Source organism: Sorex fumeus, unplaced genomic scaffold (assembly GCF_029834395.1).
Source record: "Sorex fumeus unplaced genomic scaffold, SorFum_2.1 ptg000014l, whole genome shotgun sequence".
Lineage (NCBI taxonomy): Eukaryota > Metazoa > Chordata > Mammalia > Eulipotyphla > Soricidae > Sorex > Sorex fumeus.
In genome coordinates this window covers 26905367-26921320 of record NW_026606071.1, presented here as the reverse complement: position 1 = coordinate 26921320, position 15954 = coordinate 26905367, and the positions used below count along the sequence as shown (strand labels likewise).

General features: G+C 38.5%; 1 pseudogene; it reads right to left on the bottom strand.

The window, feature by feature from the left end:
* Positions 1-1182: 1182 nt before the first annotated feature.
* Positions 1183-1746, bottom strand: LOC130021164 (heterogeneous nuclear ribonucleoproteins C1/C2-like; annotated as a pseudogene).
* Between the last annotated feature and the right edge of the window lie 14208 nt (positions 1747-15954).

Here is a 15954-nt window from a genome sequence, read left to right as displayed (position 1 = left end):
GTTTGGGAACATTGAGGGTCGGTGTCCCCCAGGCCTCGGCTCCCTGGTTGCATGGGGCTCCAGGGGAAAAGATTGCGGAGAGTCCTTCTTGTTGCAAGGCTGGCGCTTTTTCCAGGGGAATTTCTGCTTTTCCCTCTTAAGGCTTGGGATGAGCCATCGGTTGGGGTGGGAGTGACTGGCTCCGCGGCTGATCCTCAGAACCTCAGGTGGGGGATTCGGAGGGCTTCGGGGAGAGTGAGATGAAGGTACGTGGACATCCCCACTGGACCCCTACCCCCAAGGTGTCCTTGGGGCCATACAAACGCATGGTGAGGACGAGAATTGTTAGGAAGTGCTGTGAGCATTGTTGACTTCAGAGTAAAAATGATCATTTAGACAACGTGTCCTCACAAAGAGGCCTCTCCAGTGTGAAAATAACCACTTATCTTAAGATATACAGAACCAAACAAATAAAACGTGAGGTTTGCGTTCATTAGTGTTTGGGCAAATGTATTCAGTAAGGGAAGCAAAGATTCTGTGGATTTCACATTAGTTACTTTTTAATTTCAGCTGTCTTACGGTAGGGGGCGCGCTGAGATCCTCTGATGAAAATCTTGGACTTTCGGTTAAATTCAATATATTCACTGATTTATACATACTAGTATGATTATGATCTCCTCCCCAATAAATACTCTCCTTTAAATTACCTGTCAGTCACAGTAATTCATTTCTATAAAGTATCTCTAGATTTTGTTTGGTTAAAAGTCAGATATCCTTCTTGTTGTTAAGTCATAAAGGTGAATCAAAATTTAAAGCAAAAATCACAGGTTGCTTTTGTTCTATTGAATGTGGGCCAGTCTCTGTGGTGTGAAATGATATCTCATTGTTGTTTTGATCTGCATCTCCCTGAGGATTAATGATGTAGAGCATGTTCTCATGTGCCTTTTAGCCATTCGGATTTCTTCTTTGAGAAAGTCTGTTCATTTCGTTGCCCCACTTTTTGATGGGGTTGGATGTTTTCTTCTTGTGGGATGTGGCGAGAAAGGGACCCTCCTTCACTGCTGGTGGGAATGCCGATTGGTTCAACCCTTTTGGAAAACAGTATGGACGACACTCAAAAAATTAGAAATTGCGCTCCCATTTGAACCAGCAATACCACTCCTGGGAATATACCCCGGAGAGGCCAAAAAGTATAGTCACTTTTCATTTCCTCCCCAGGTTTTCCAGCAGAGAATCCACTTTTTGTTTCATCTGGATCAATTCCTTCTTAATAGCTGGAATATCATCTCCTTTCAACTTTCCAGACTTGCATGATCCTCTCTGGCCTCTCTTAGAAATAAATGAAGCCACTTCTGTCCTTTCGTGAGGTGTTTCCTGATGCGCGCTGGCGTTTTGAGGGCATTTGGATAACTACCCATCCTGTCCTAAAACTTCCATTGAAAGTCATAGTCGAAATCAAAAGAGGAGCCGTGCATCGCTGTGGATCATTTCACATCTGATTTTCTGGCTCTGCAGCCAGGTTAACATCTAAACCCTGGCCAGCCATCATTCTGCCATCCTCTGCTACCTCAGCAGCACGGTCATTTCTCTCATTAACATATTGAACAAAGGCAAAGCCCTTACAGACAAGAAGCCAACAATTTTGTCATATTTTGAGAAGATTGCGTCCACATCAGAGTTCTTGACCACCAGAATATTCCGATTCCCAATGCATAAAATGGAGTTCATGGATTGAGGGTCTGTCTTGTTGGTAACATTGCTAGCCATTATTTTTGATGATTCAGTTCCTCAGGAAGTCAGAAAGAATGTAGCTGAAGATTAAAAATATCTCATGAAGAGGGAGGAAGAAGAGATTTGATTCTGAATGTCCTCCTCCCGGGCTCTATGTGGAGAAGTTGACTGCTGCTCCAAGCTGTCTCAAGGGCTCAACCTTTGCCTCTTCACAAAATGGACATCTCTAGATTTTCTATGGCTTGAAACCAATGTGGTCAGGAAGATTTTTTTATTTTTTTATTTTTTTTATTTATTTTTTTTTCACTTTCTCATTTACTTTTAATATAGATAATGTCAGTTTCAATTGCACATTGGAGACACATAAAGCAGACAAGTTTTGGAATAAGAAGACTGTTGAATAATCTTTTCCATGTAAGAGAAAAAATACGTAGATATAAAATCATACCTTAAACTTACATTTAATTTGGATTAGAAATTTTATGCATTCATTTCTTTTTTTTTTATCATTTTTTTTATTAGTGAAACACCATGAAGTACACTTATACACTTACAAATTTCTGTGCTTGGGCTTCAGTTACACAACGATCAAGTACCCATCCCTCCACCAGTGCCCATCCTCCCCCACCACGGGTCCTAGCATCCCTCACCCCCCCCCCCCCGTCCCACCCTGCCGCTGTGGCAGGGCATTCCCCCTTGTTCTCTCTCTCTTCTTTTGGGTACTGTGTTTTGCCAGAGAGGCATTGAGTGGCAATCATGTTTGGTCTATAGACTACTTTTAGCATGTCTCTCCCACCCTGGGAGGGTCTTCACAACACCCTTTATTTGGTGCTCTCTTCTCTATATGAGCTTCCTTCTCACCTAGCACATGTGGCTGGCCTTCAAGTCACGGAGCAAAATTCCTGGTACTAATCTGAGCCATTCCTGGGTGTTAGTCTCCCGTTTTGTTGCTTTATGTTCCCCAGATGAATGCAATCTTTCTGTGTCTATCCCGCTCTTTCTGACTCATTTCGCTTAACATGATACTTTCCATGTAGTACCACTTGTATGTAAATTTCATAACTTCATCTTTTCTAACAGCTACATAGTACTCCATTGTGTAAATGTACCAAAGTTTCTTTAACCAGTCATCTGTTCTCGGGCACTCAGGTTTTTTCCAGATTCTGGCTATTGTAAAGAGTGCTGCAATGAACAAACAATTGCAGATGTCACTTCGACTATACCTTATCAAAACAACAATGAGATACATTTCACACCACAGAGACTGGCCCACATCCACAAGAACAAAAGCAACAGGTGCTGGCGCGGATGTGGCGAGAAAGGGACCCTCCTTCACTGCTGGTGGGAATGCAGGCTGGTCCAACCCTTTTGGAAAACAGTATGGACGATTCTCAAAAAATTAGAATTTGATCTCCCATTTGACCCAGCTATAGCACTCTTAGGAAGATTTTTTTAAATGGAATGATTTACAAGTCCAGACCTTTGCATTGTGTGCATTGGCTACACTAGAAATGGAGACTTGTAGGTAATAAATATCATCATTAATGTCTTCTGTATTTTGTGATCTAGTAGGAGGAGTGAATGCTGGGAATCTATAATCTATCAATAAAGACACATATAGATAGATGACATCTATACAGGTATCCATATGTATCTGTATTTACATCTATATATTTATCCACATTTATATTTATATCACTTATATCTATAACTCTAGTTATAGATATGCATATGTATCTATTTCTATTAATTAAATCTTTCAAGTCAGATGCACATACAAGAAAAAGTATTCAGGTGAGTTATTAAAATGACTAGACTTAAAAGATAAGTCTTTTCTATCATCAGAGAAATCCAAATCAATACGGTAATGAGATACCATCTCGCACCAGTGAGAACGGTACATATAAAAAAATAGTAGGAACAATCTATGTTGGCCAGGATGTGGTGAAAAAGGAACTCTTATCCACTGCTGGTAGGAATGGTGTCAGGTACAACCTCTGTCAAAAACATTATGGAGCATTCTTGGTAAATTATAATTGAACTGCCATATGACCCAGTAATTCCACTTTGAGGCATCTATCCCCAGGACATAAAAACACTCTTTCAAAAAAGAACATATGACACCATTATTTATTGCTGCACTCAATAAAATATTTAAGATTCAGAATCAACTTAGGTGTCCAATGTCTGAATGGATTATGAAGATATGTTATACACACAAACAATGGAATATTATACAGCTGCAAGGAATGGTAAAATCATGCAATTTGCCACAACCTGGTTGAAACTGAAAGATATCATGTTGACTGAAGTAAGCCAGAAGAAGAAAGACAAACACAGGATGATCTCACTTATCTATGGAATATACACTACTGGATGAAGAAATATATTGTAGTAAAAGGGGGATGCTTAGATCATCCTTGATCCCCATATTGGAAAGGAGATAAGCAGAGAAGGAAAAAAACCACGGGGGGGAAGAAGAGAATAAGAAGTAATGGGTTAACAGGTATCGGGGCTTCAGTTCTTCAGTTATACCAGTAATGTAAGTGAGAGATATAGTCATATACCCCAAACATAGGCTCAACAAAACTAAAAACATGAGATCTAAACAGCGAACTTTGTAATGTGTCTGTCAAGCTGACAGGTGGGGATGGAGTGGGGATTGGAACAAGGAGGGAATCTGGGAACACTGGTGGAGGGAAGTTGACACTGGTGGGAGGATTGGTATAGAATTACTGTATGCCTAAAATAAAACTATCAGTAACTTTGTAAATCATGTCACTGTCCTCCCGTTGTTCATCGATTTGCTCGAGTGGGCCCAGTAATGTCTCCATTGGAGACTTTGTTGTTACTGTGTTTGGCATATCGAATACATCATAGCTTGCCAGACTCTGCCGTGCGGGCGAGATACTCTCAGTAGCTTGCCAGGCTCTCCGAGAGGGGCGGAGGAATCAAACTCGGTTCGGCCATGTTGGCTGCGTGCAAGGCAAATACCCTACCGCATCATGATTTTCATAAAAATTTTTTAAAAAAATAAATAAAAGTCAAGTTTCTTTTCAATACAAATATTTAGAGGTTTAAAAAAATCTTAATTAAAAATTATGCAATGTGGCCAATAAAGAAGAGAGAGAAGAGGAAAGAGACAAGAAGAGGGGGAGAAGGAGTGGGTGATGGAGAAGAGAATGAACAAGGGAAGAATAAAAATGGTGAGAAAAAGAGAAGATAACTTTCCTGCTTTCAGGTGTGTGAACTCTAGACTTTAATTCTTGAAATCAGCCTAAATCCATCTAGTTTTTCCACTTTGTACTATAGATTTTGTGAGCTAGGATACAGTCTCCTGCCTGTGCACCATGCTGTCTTCACCAGGGCCCCTCAGAGGGGGTCGGGTTGAGTTTCCCTCCCAGCTCCGAGCAGAGCTCCAGCAGCTGAAGACCTTTGGTTCCCAGCCACAGCCATGCTCAAGGCCACTCTCCACATGCTTGGATGAGCCTTACACATGAAGGAACTGGCAAAAACTCAGGTGCATGGGTTCTAGGGCTGAGATCTCCAAGTCTGCTCAGATTGGGACTGGGCCTCCTCCACCCAGATCCCCCATTTTCCAGTAGCTAGGCAGTCAGACCCACAAACTGACCCCCATCCCCAGCCCCACACCATGAAATCCCATCAATGACCAAGATCCAGAGACTATTAAACTAAACTCCTGGAAGCGCCTCATATGTGGCCCCATGACCTCCTATAGTCTAGATCTTCCTCTCAGAGAACCTGGCAAGCTATCAAGAGTGTCCTGCCAGCACGACAGAGCCAGGCAATCTTCCATGGTGAATTTGATAAGCCCAAAACTGTAAAAATGATGTGTCTTATTCCCCTAATCCTGAAAGAGTCTCCAATGTAGCACCGTTGGGAAGAACGAGTAAGAGAGGCTGCTAAAATCTCAGGGCTAGGATGAATTCAGATGTTACTAGTGCCTGCTCGAGCAAATCAATGAATAATGGGATGACAGTGATGATGACAGGATGCATTTTATTTGCCTTTGGGTCCCACCCCACTATGCTCAGGGCTTATTCCTGGCTCTGTGCTGAGGGATCACTCCTGGAGGGGTCCTGGGACAATATGGGGTTTCAGGGACTAAATTTGGTGGCTGCATGCAAGACAAGTGTCCTACCCACCATACTATCACTCCACTCCTACAATGAAATTTTATAACTAGTTGATAGATTTGGTATTTAAAAAAAGAACTTACGTAGTTGAAGAATTAAAGAACAAAGACTAAACTTTTATTTAAATAATACTTAACATGTCAGTTCTTATTATGTTAAAAAAATCCATGTAAAGCCAAATAATCTGTTTCATATATCTTATGATAAAACTAGTTGCAAGTTATTTCACTGTATAACTGTCTTATGTTAAAATTGTTTAATTGAAGCTCATCATTTTTAGAGATAAAATCAGAATGATAATTACCATTGAAAAAATTAAGAAATGTACTGTATTTTACTTAAGAAGATCTCTTTAACATTTTCAAAATGTCAAAAATAAGAAAAGAAGGAATCAAATGGCTTTGTAGCCAGTGAATTTCATTGTTCAATTTGTATTCCTAACATATGTGTCACCTTCCTTATTGCAGAGGACTTTTCAAGCAGAAAATAATACACCTTCTGAAATAAACAATATACTTGTAAAATTTTATTTGTTTTTGTGTGATGTGGATAAAACCAGTAAGTGATTTCAAGAATTGTTAAATAGGTTCAAATTTTTGGAAATCACAATCACTAATAGGTATACTTAAAAGTTTAATTTATGAAGACATGCTATTGTACAGAACTCATACATTAAACTATAATCCATCTAACTAATGGGATTCTGGATAACAGAAGTTTCTCTTTATGGATAAAGGGGAGAAAAATCAAGAACACACTATTACATGAAAAAAGGAACCTGCAGGTGAGTATGTATTTTGTATCTTCTAAAATAAAGGCAGTAAGGTGCCAGGGACTGAATCTGGGTGGGTCATGTGAAAGTCAAGCACCCTACCTGATCTGGCCCTGCCACCGATGTAATTTTTAAAAATCTTTAGAATTGGCAGTTTGTACAACCTTTTGACAACTTTCACTTATATACCCTCTCCTACCCTCCTCATACCTATGTCAAATATCAATCTGTTTTCTGTATCTTAAGTTTAAGTGATACAGTTATTTGTCTATTTCTATCTGACTTATTTCATTTGACTTAATGCCTTTAGAATTATCCAATTGTTAGAGTTGTTTTTAATGGCTGAAAATTTTATTTTATACATATTACATTGTCTTTTTTATTACCACATTTTATTTATCCATTCACCAATATAGATGGATGCAGCTTAATATTTTGATTATCATAAATAATGCTGCAAGGAACATAAGCATGTATGTTTTTTTAAGCTAAAGCTTCATTATCTTCAGATTATGTGTGTTATATGGTAGTTCTATTGTAAAATAGCACTGTAGCACTGTAGCACTGTCCTCCCGTTGTTCATCGACTTGCACGAGCAGGCACCAATAAGGTCTCCATTGTGAGACTTGTTGTTACTGTTTATTGGCATATTGAATATGACACGGGGAGCTTGGCAGGCTCTGCTGTGCAGGCGGGATACTCTCGGTAGCTTGCCAGGCTCTCTGAGAGGGACAGAGGAATCGAACCTGGGTCAGCCACATGCAAGGAAAATGCCCTACCCGCTGTGCTATTGCTCCAGCTCCTATTTTTAAATATTTAAAAAAATCTCCATATTGTTTTTTAGAGTGGCTGTACCAATTTACATTTCAAACAACAGCATACAAAGGTTCCTTTCTCTTCTATACCCTCAACACTTACTAAGTCTTTTTATCTAATAGCTATTTTAACAGCGTGAACTAGTATCTCACTGTGGTTTTGATTTGCATTTCTATGCTTATTAGTGGAATTTAGCAGTTTTTCAAATGTATCTATTATTCATCTATATCTCTTTTTAGGGTTTTTACTGTGGGGGGGGGATACACCTGGTGGGTGCTGAAGGCTTATTCCTGGCTCTATGCTTCTTCTATTTAGCCCTTGATATATGGACTATTTATTTCAATATGTAACCAATATAAAGAGCGATAGCACAGCGGGTAGGGCGTTCGCCTTATAAGCGGCCAACATGGCCAACCCGAATTCGATTCCTCCGCCCCTCTCGGAGAGCCCGGCAAGCTACCGAGAGTATTCGATATGCCAGACACAGTAACAACAAAGTCTCCAATGGAGACGTTACTGGGCCCGCTCAAGCAAATCATTGAAACATTTTTTAAAATATTTAATCTTCAAATTTCAAAAATAAAATAAAATAAAGGCAGTAAGTTTAAAATTAGAAGTATTTATTTGTATTTTCATAAACGTCAGTAAAAGAAATAATAAGTGCTACATTAAAAACTAGTAAAGTTTGGTGCTGATATGAGGTTGAGTCAAAGAGCAAAAAGGAAAACAAAGGAGATAAAATTGTGTGTGTGTGTGTGTGTGTGTGTATAAACTGATTTTGGGAAGCGTTATCTACTTCAAATCATAGCACTGTAGCACTGTCCTCCCATTGTTCAACAATTTGCTCGAGTGGGCCCAGTAACGTCTCCATTGTGAGACTTGTTGTTCCTGTGTTTGGCATATCAAATACGTCACAGGTAGCTTGCCAGACCTTGCCATGTGGGCGAGATACTCTCGGTAGCTTGCCGGGGTCTCCGAGAGGGGCAGAGGAATCCAACCCAGCTCGGCCAGGCCAGCTGCATGCAAGGCAAATGCCCTACCCCTGTGCTATCGCTCCAGCCCTACTTCAAATCATAATTGAATTAAAAAAATGATAAGTCACCACATTAAGAAAATTGTCAGCTATCTTGTAAAAAAAACAATAAAACTTATCATTTTTAAATATCCCAATAACTATTGATTTCCTGTTTAAATTTTTTCACCTAGGATAAAAAAAGATCACTGTACTTAATTTTGATGACTGTTTTATAAATTTTCTTAACTTTTCCATTATAAAGACTAAAATAAGTTGGAATAGGAGAGGTAGTACAAGGGTTAAGGTGTTTGCCTTGCATGTGCTGACCCTGATGGTTATCCTTTGATGCTAGGTATTACCTGGGCCACTCTGGTGGCATTCAGAAGCTTCCAGAGCCACATCTGATGGTGCATGGTGACCTGCAAGGCTGTACCTGGTGATGCTCAGGAGACCATGCAGTGCCAGAAACTAACAGAAGCCTGCTGGATGCAATGCATGTATTTTATCTCTCAAGACCGTCAACTAATTTACTCAAAGAAAATCAAAGACTTTTACATGTTTGATCAAATTCCTCAAAAGGTCAATACTTTAGTTATACTTTGATCAGTATTTGTCAACTCTGTTTTCATCTAAAATCTAAGGCCAATTGGATGACAGTGAGTTAAACGTATCTTATTTCCATTTAGTTACAACAAACATTTGTTTAGCATGTTCTATATTCTTAAGAATATATTCTGTTTATAGAGTTTATTTACTTTTTTGAGGGTGATGTAATTAATGCAAAAGTAAACAATTTATGGTAATATATTAGAGAAAAATTAAAACAGTTTTGGAATTTAAGTATTCAGAGTGCCTGCAATGTGGGTGAATAGGATATGGGTGACAATTTTAAATATGATGGCTGTAGTAGACCTCATTGAGAAGATAATATGTGAGTAAAAGCCCTAGGGAATAACAAAAATAAGAATCTTGATACCCATCAGTGGAATATACCAGGAAAATTATATCAATTATTTTTTTTAACCATGAATCAACTCACCCTATATAGCTTTGGGGAACATACCTAATATGTGTGAGGAAGAGAGAGCTGTTAGAGTGAAACAAGGAAGGGGGTATAGTAAGAACAGTCAGAAGGAGGAGAATGAATATTTCCGCTGCCATGCTTTTCTTCCTTCCCTTTATTCCTTAGACTTGCCATCCAGATAATATAAAATGGAATGCTGCCTTAAATTTTTAATCTCAATTCAATATATTTCTTTCTAATTCTCTACTCATTTCCAAAAAGGAGGAAATAAAAGTGATTGGGAAAGGACTAGACAGAAGATATTAAAATTGTCCAATTTTGGATAACACTGGGTTGTCCTTGCATGTAAGGCAAGCACTTTTCTTAATGTCTTTATCTAAGAAGTTTTAAGTGTTTTCCATTACAAAATGTCAAAGCATATCCTGTGTGTGTAGGGAGACATAAATATGCTGTAGTGCATCAAGTTCTTCTTCCGTATATTAAAAAGAAAGGAAGCAGAAGAAAAGCAAGAAAAGAACAAAAAGATAAAACTGAAAATCTTGCTTTCGTGCATTTTCTTTAAATTGAAAATAGGATAATCAACCCACCTCTGGATTGCAGTAATGACCTCCTAGATGCTTCTTTCTCAGCTATTTTCCATGCATTAATATCCTTCTCCAGTTCCTCCGTAACAGTCAGAGTAATTTCTCAATCATAAATTAGGTCTTGTCTCTTGTCAGTGCTTTCTCGTTGTACATGGTTTAGAATACAAATAGTTTTAAACTGGCTTATAAAGTCCAATACACCAATTCTATTTCTCTTACCCTGTTTACTTTTCTGGAATATTGTCCCTTGCTCACCAAGTTTTGCTCATGTCAACTTCCTATAACTCAAACATTTTTTATATCTGAAATGCCTGAAATGCTTTCCCATCAGTATCACCTTAGTATTCATTGCTGACTCCCCATTGAAATCAGCAAACTTACCTTCACTATAATTTAATCTGAATTAGCCATCCAGTCATTTGACACAAAAAATCTGTCATCTAGTTTAGTTTTCTGCATGACCTTTTAATTAGATAGATAGATAGATAGATAGATAGATAGATAGACAGACAATGAAGGCAGATTCCCTGCTCTGCAGAAAGGCCCAGAAGCCCCACTCACATCTGATACCCTCTGGCATATAAACAGCTCAGTTCCACAATTAATTTTGAAGAGATGCCAAGCCACTGAATCATCTTAGCTCCACAGGACCTAGAGCACGTGACCTCAAACAGTACTGACAGTCCAGTAGGAGCACAGAAAATTTGATAGGAAAAATTTAATAGAAGCCCACTAAGCTGAATGAGTAGAAACAATAAATCAGAAGGTTAAAATAGCACCAATCAGCTCAGACAATGTCTTTAGTAACACAATTGTGATATAATAATTTTCATAAATTTTCTCTCCCTGAGCTGTTTTTTTTGATAATTTGCCATTTTGTTGTAACATGCAATACAAAACAAATTATTTTGTGCCTGCTGATGGAACAAGCTTGGGGTTTGGGTGGGAAATGCCAGTGTGTGCAACCAAAATAATGAGCACTGCACCCAACTGGGCTGAAGCCAGCATGCAATGGCAACCTCAGAGAGTCAGCATGTATGTGCAACCTCAGAGAACCAGTGCACGTGTGCCTCCCGATCCAGCAATAACTCCCACTACAAAGGGGAATTATTAATGCGAGAGTGATTTTACATTTTAGTGCGTTTTGTAAGAAGCAATCTAATTATTTTGTGCTGCTAAGGGAGCAGGTGGGAATCTGTAGATATTAAAAAAATAAAAGCACAAAACAGCTGAAACAGATGCAGCTATTGACAAAAATATATGATATTTTACTACTAAGGCGTTGTCTTAAAATAAAAAGCAAAAGGAAAGGGGACTGAGAATGTGGCTTAGAAATAGAGCACAAGTCTCATATGGGTGAGACCTCGGGCTGGATCCCTGGAACAAAAATAATATTGAAAGTCTGTGAAACACAAGGGAATAATCTCAATATGGCAAAGGTCATATATTAAAGGTATGTGCACACATACTTATAAAACATCTGAAAGGTTGAAGCAAGGGTGTGGCTCAATTGTGTAGCACTTGACTTGAATGAATGAGGCCCTGGATTCAATTCCTAGCAATTCTTGAAACCCAAACCAAACCAATAAAACTGTCCTGGAAAAATTTGAAATTTACTTATTTTGATTTTTATTTTCTTGGGGTGCAAGTGACCAGACCTAGGACCTCACATATGTCAGACAGGTGCTCCATCAAGTCACATCCCTGGCTCCTGATTAAAGGTTTTTCTTTAACAAGACAAAGATGCCTATTCTTACAACAAAACATTGGGAGCATTGGTAGAGCAATTAGCAGGAAAGAAAATTTAACAGTTACTCAAGTTGGAAAAACTGAAGTTAAATGATCTGTTTGCAGTTGACATGATCAAATATATAGAAAACTCCAAAGATTTTTTATATGAAAACAATCGCAAGAATAAAAGGATTCAGTACAGTAGCAGGAAAAAAAGTCAACACATTTTATAGTAAAGAAAAGCAATAGATTTATACCTATCACTTAATCACTTAAGTGATCACTTAACTTCCTGTTAATCGTTGATTTGCTCGAGCGGGCGCCAGTAACGTCTCCATTTGTCCCTGTCGCGTGCTAGTGTAGCCCAATGGCATCTGTTCGATCCAGGAACATGAAGGGCCTCAAACCGATCGTTCATGATCTTGACGAAGAAGTCTGACCATCTGGAAGGTGGGTGGCCACGCGGTCTTTTTGACATCCCGTGGAATCCAGTCGGTAACAGCTCTAGTCCAGCGGTCGTCTTTAAATCTCATTACGTGACCAGCCCATCTGATTTTTGACACCTTGGCATATGAGACAACGTCCCTGATTCTTGATCGTCGACGGATGTCAGAACTCCGGATTCTCTCTCTCATTTGAGTGAAACGTGATATTCCAAGCATAGCTCTTTCTATTCTTCTTTGGGAGACCTGAATGGCGTTCTCATCTTGTTTGCGTAGGGCCCAGGTCTCTGAGGCATATGTTAATGCAGGAAGAACAGTGGAATCAAAGAGATGTGCCCGGAGCCGGAGGTTCTTCGTCCTCTTAGCTATTTCTTGGACGTTCTTGAAGGCGTTCCAAGCCGCTCTCTTCCTCCTGCGCAGCTCAGGTGCCAGGTCATTTGTCATGTTGACCTCTCGACCTAGGTACACATAGCTGTTGCATTCGGAGATGGTCCTTCCATTGAGAGCGAATGGGGCGTCAGGAACAAGGCTGTTTCTCATAAACATTGTCTTCATAAGATTCAGCTGTAGTCCTACCTTTCCACACTCACGGTCAAAGTCTATACCTATATCTATAGATATATTTCTGTCTGAGAATCCCACCTTTACTCTCTAAATAAAGATGAAGGTATTTCCTCCTTGGCCTGTGAACTTCCCAACTTCCCTCCTCGGTTCCTATCTTATTCCATAGTTTAGAATTTAAGCCCTCTTCTCCCTGACTGAAACTGGGACTTGTATAATCAATCTAACTCCCCTATGCATATGTTATTAAAGTGATTATTATTTTTTTGCCAACCTCTGATGCTGTTTAAATTATTCACCAACTCAAGAAAAACCCAGGGAGGTAGAGGAATTTTCCTCTGTGCCTGATACTATATTTTAGTACCCACCTACACCCTCACCATGCCAAAAAAAATGAGAACACTCTGATATTTGGAAAGACAGCATAGTAAACTTCACATTGTAGCTCACCCTTCAAAATAGATTTAATTTAAAGCTCCATAATGTCATTATTTTTGGGGGGGGGGTTCATCTAAGTATGCTTATACATTTAAAACAAATTTGATTAAATGACCAGTCTAAAACGATTAGGGAATTTTTTTCTATCATTTAAAAAAATATTCAATTAATGGGTGCTGGTGAAGGTATGGGTGTTTCATTATATGACCGAGACTTAGACCTGAAAGCTTTGTAACTGCTCTCACGGTGATTCAATAAATAAAATTATAAAAAATGAAAAAAAGTAACGTGGAGTTCATGTACAATTCAATCAGCTGATCAGTGGCTGAATAAATAGTAGCACTCCTACATAAAAAAATATTCAGTTGATGTTCACTAATACTGTTTGATGTGCTTCAAATATACTTCTTTCAAATTTTGAGTACTTTATAAGCCTTGAAACTGTGATGAGACTGCTCTAGTGTAGCTCTTGATGCTTCTGACCCAAATTAAAGTCTGAAATTTTTAATGAATGATATTTGACTCTGTGTGTGAGAGCAAGAAAGAGAGAGAGAGAGAAGAGAAAGAGAGAAAGAGAGCGCAACAGAGACAGACAGATAGTGAGACATGTTTGTTCATAGTGAGAGAGTGAAAAAGTAAGTCATTTTTGCAATAACAGAAACATTTTATCAGATGAAATTAGTTGATTGATTTTCCATTGCCTTTATTGGAGTTTCCAAATTAGCCTTCCTTTGAAAATAATTCTAGTAGAAACAATGATATGCAACAGAAAGTCAAACTTGAGTTTTGCCTTACCAAATGCATTCCTGGTGCCATACTCATTCCTGTTTACTTCCAGCATTCTTATTTCCCAAGCTGATGTGTAGCAAAGAGTAAATATGATCATCAACTCTTGCAGCTTTCCACACCCTTCCAATATCCTTAGCATATTTTTCCCTTCTAAATCCAAGAATTTTATCTGTCTGCAAGTCTAATGTTTTTGTTATTGTTTTAAGTTTTTGTAGCATGCTGTCCTTGACCAACTCTCTTAACCATTTAAAAAATAATTTCCATTTTAAAGTAATTTTAGATTTACAGAAAAGTAGAACTAATTCTTGTGTACTTCTTGCCCCAGTTTCCCTAAAATTACTGTTTTATAAAGTAATGGTTCATCTATCAAATGTGATAAATTAACATAAAGACAAAACATTGAATGTCATTTTAATATTTGTAGTTCACTTACCTGATTATTAAATTTTCCTTTTTAAAAGAGAATTAATATTTTGTAGAATGTTTATGTGGATTAGAGAGAATATAAATAAATCCTTGAGATTTTATAGGGTCTCAATAACATCACTTATGAATGTTTATTATTGCTTTGGCTTATACATTAAAATAATTGTCATTAAATTGGGTAAAAATCCCTCTAACAAGACAACAGTGTCTCCATGATAGTTTCTGCTTCATTAAAAACCTGCATAAGATTTCTTGTGATTTAAGTTCACTCTGAGGTAAAGATGAAGGGGAAGGTGACATCTCTTCTCCCATGTGAAAAGAATGCCCCTGTGTGGAGATGGTCGCAGGTCACATCACCTTGACTGTGCATTGGGAGGCAATCTTAGATAATGGAGCTCATCTCTTGCAAAGTGGCTGTCATGGAAAAGAAAGTAGAGCAGAGGTCTTTAAGATGTCAACATGGACTAATGCATTCCATTATTTTGCCATTTCTCTGGAAGGGTGAAAACGTTAGGAAGAGTGGTGTCACATTTCTGCCGGAAGGAAAGAGAAGAGGAAGTAGAAATTGATCACCATAATGATGTTCAGAGAAGGGAAAAGCTTTAAAAGTCCATTCCTTTCCTGAACTTTGGGGTAAAGAAAAGACAGAATATTTGTGTACTGAAAAGTGCAAAACCAGAAGAGGGGAAGTGGCAGAAGAGAGTAAATTTTCAGAGGTAAGTTTTGGGAAGAATCAAAAGATTATTATCTGGGATCCGGGAGAGGCTGTTCCATAATGCTGCAAAGTTACATGCTGATTATTTTCAATTAAAGGAGTCTAGAGGCAGATGATCCAAGAATGATATTTCACCTAATTTTCTATCTCTCTAAAGTCGGGAAATAAATCTTGTCTCTGTTGCTTCTAGGGGTGAGAGACAATTCTACTGTTTTTTGCAATGTCCTTTTGCAAGGCATATGAAATCAACTTTGAAAAACTCCTTTTTCTACATTTCAAAGGTTTTCCTTCACCCATAGTTTACCCCAAAATTGTATTAACCCTTTGCAATAACTGTATAACCACAATGAATGATGAGATGACGCAGTCATATTCTTTGGACTCCTATGTCACACGATTAAAGTTTATCTTTTTCTCTTGATAATCTCCTTTTGATTTATTATTAGATGAGCCACGAGACTCTCAGAGAAATGGAAGATAAACCTTTCATTCCTTGCCCCTTTATAATTATATGCAAAAAAATTAAAGTACATAGCATTTGGATGTTGGATACTAGATATTAGAAAAGAGTCATTTCATTTTTTTTTTTTTGCTTTTTGGGTCATACCTGGCAATGCACAAGGGTTACTCCTGGTTCTGCACTCAGGAATCACCCCTGGCGGTGCTCAGGGGACCATACGGGATGCTGGGAATCGAACCCGGGTCAGTCGCGTGCAAGCAAAATGCCCTACCCGCTATGCTATTGCTCCAGCCCCAAGATTCATTTCTTATAG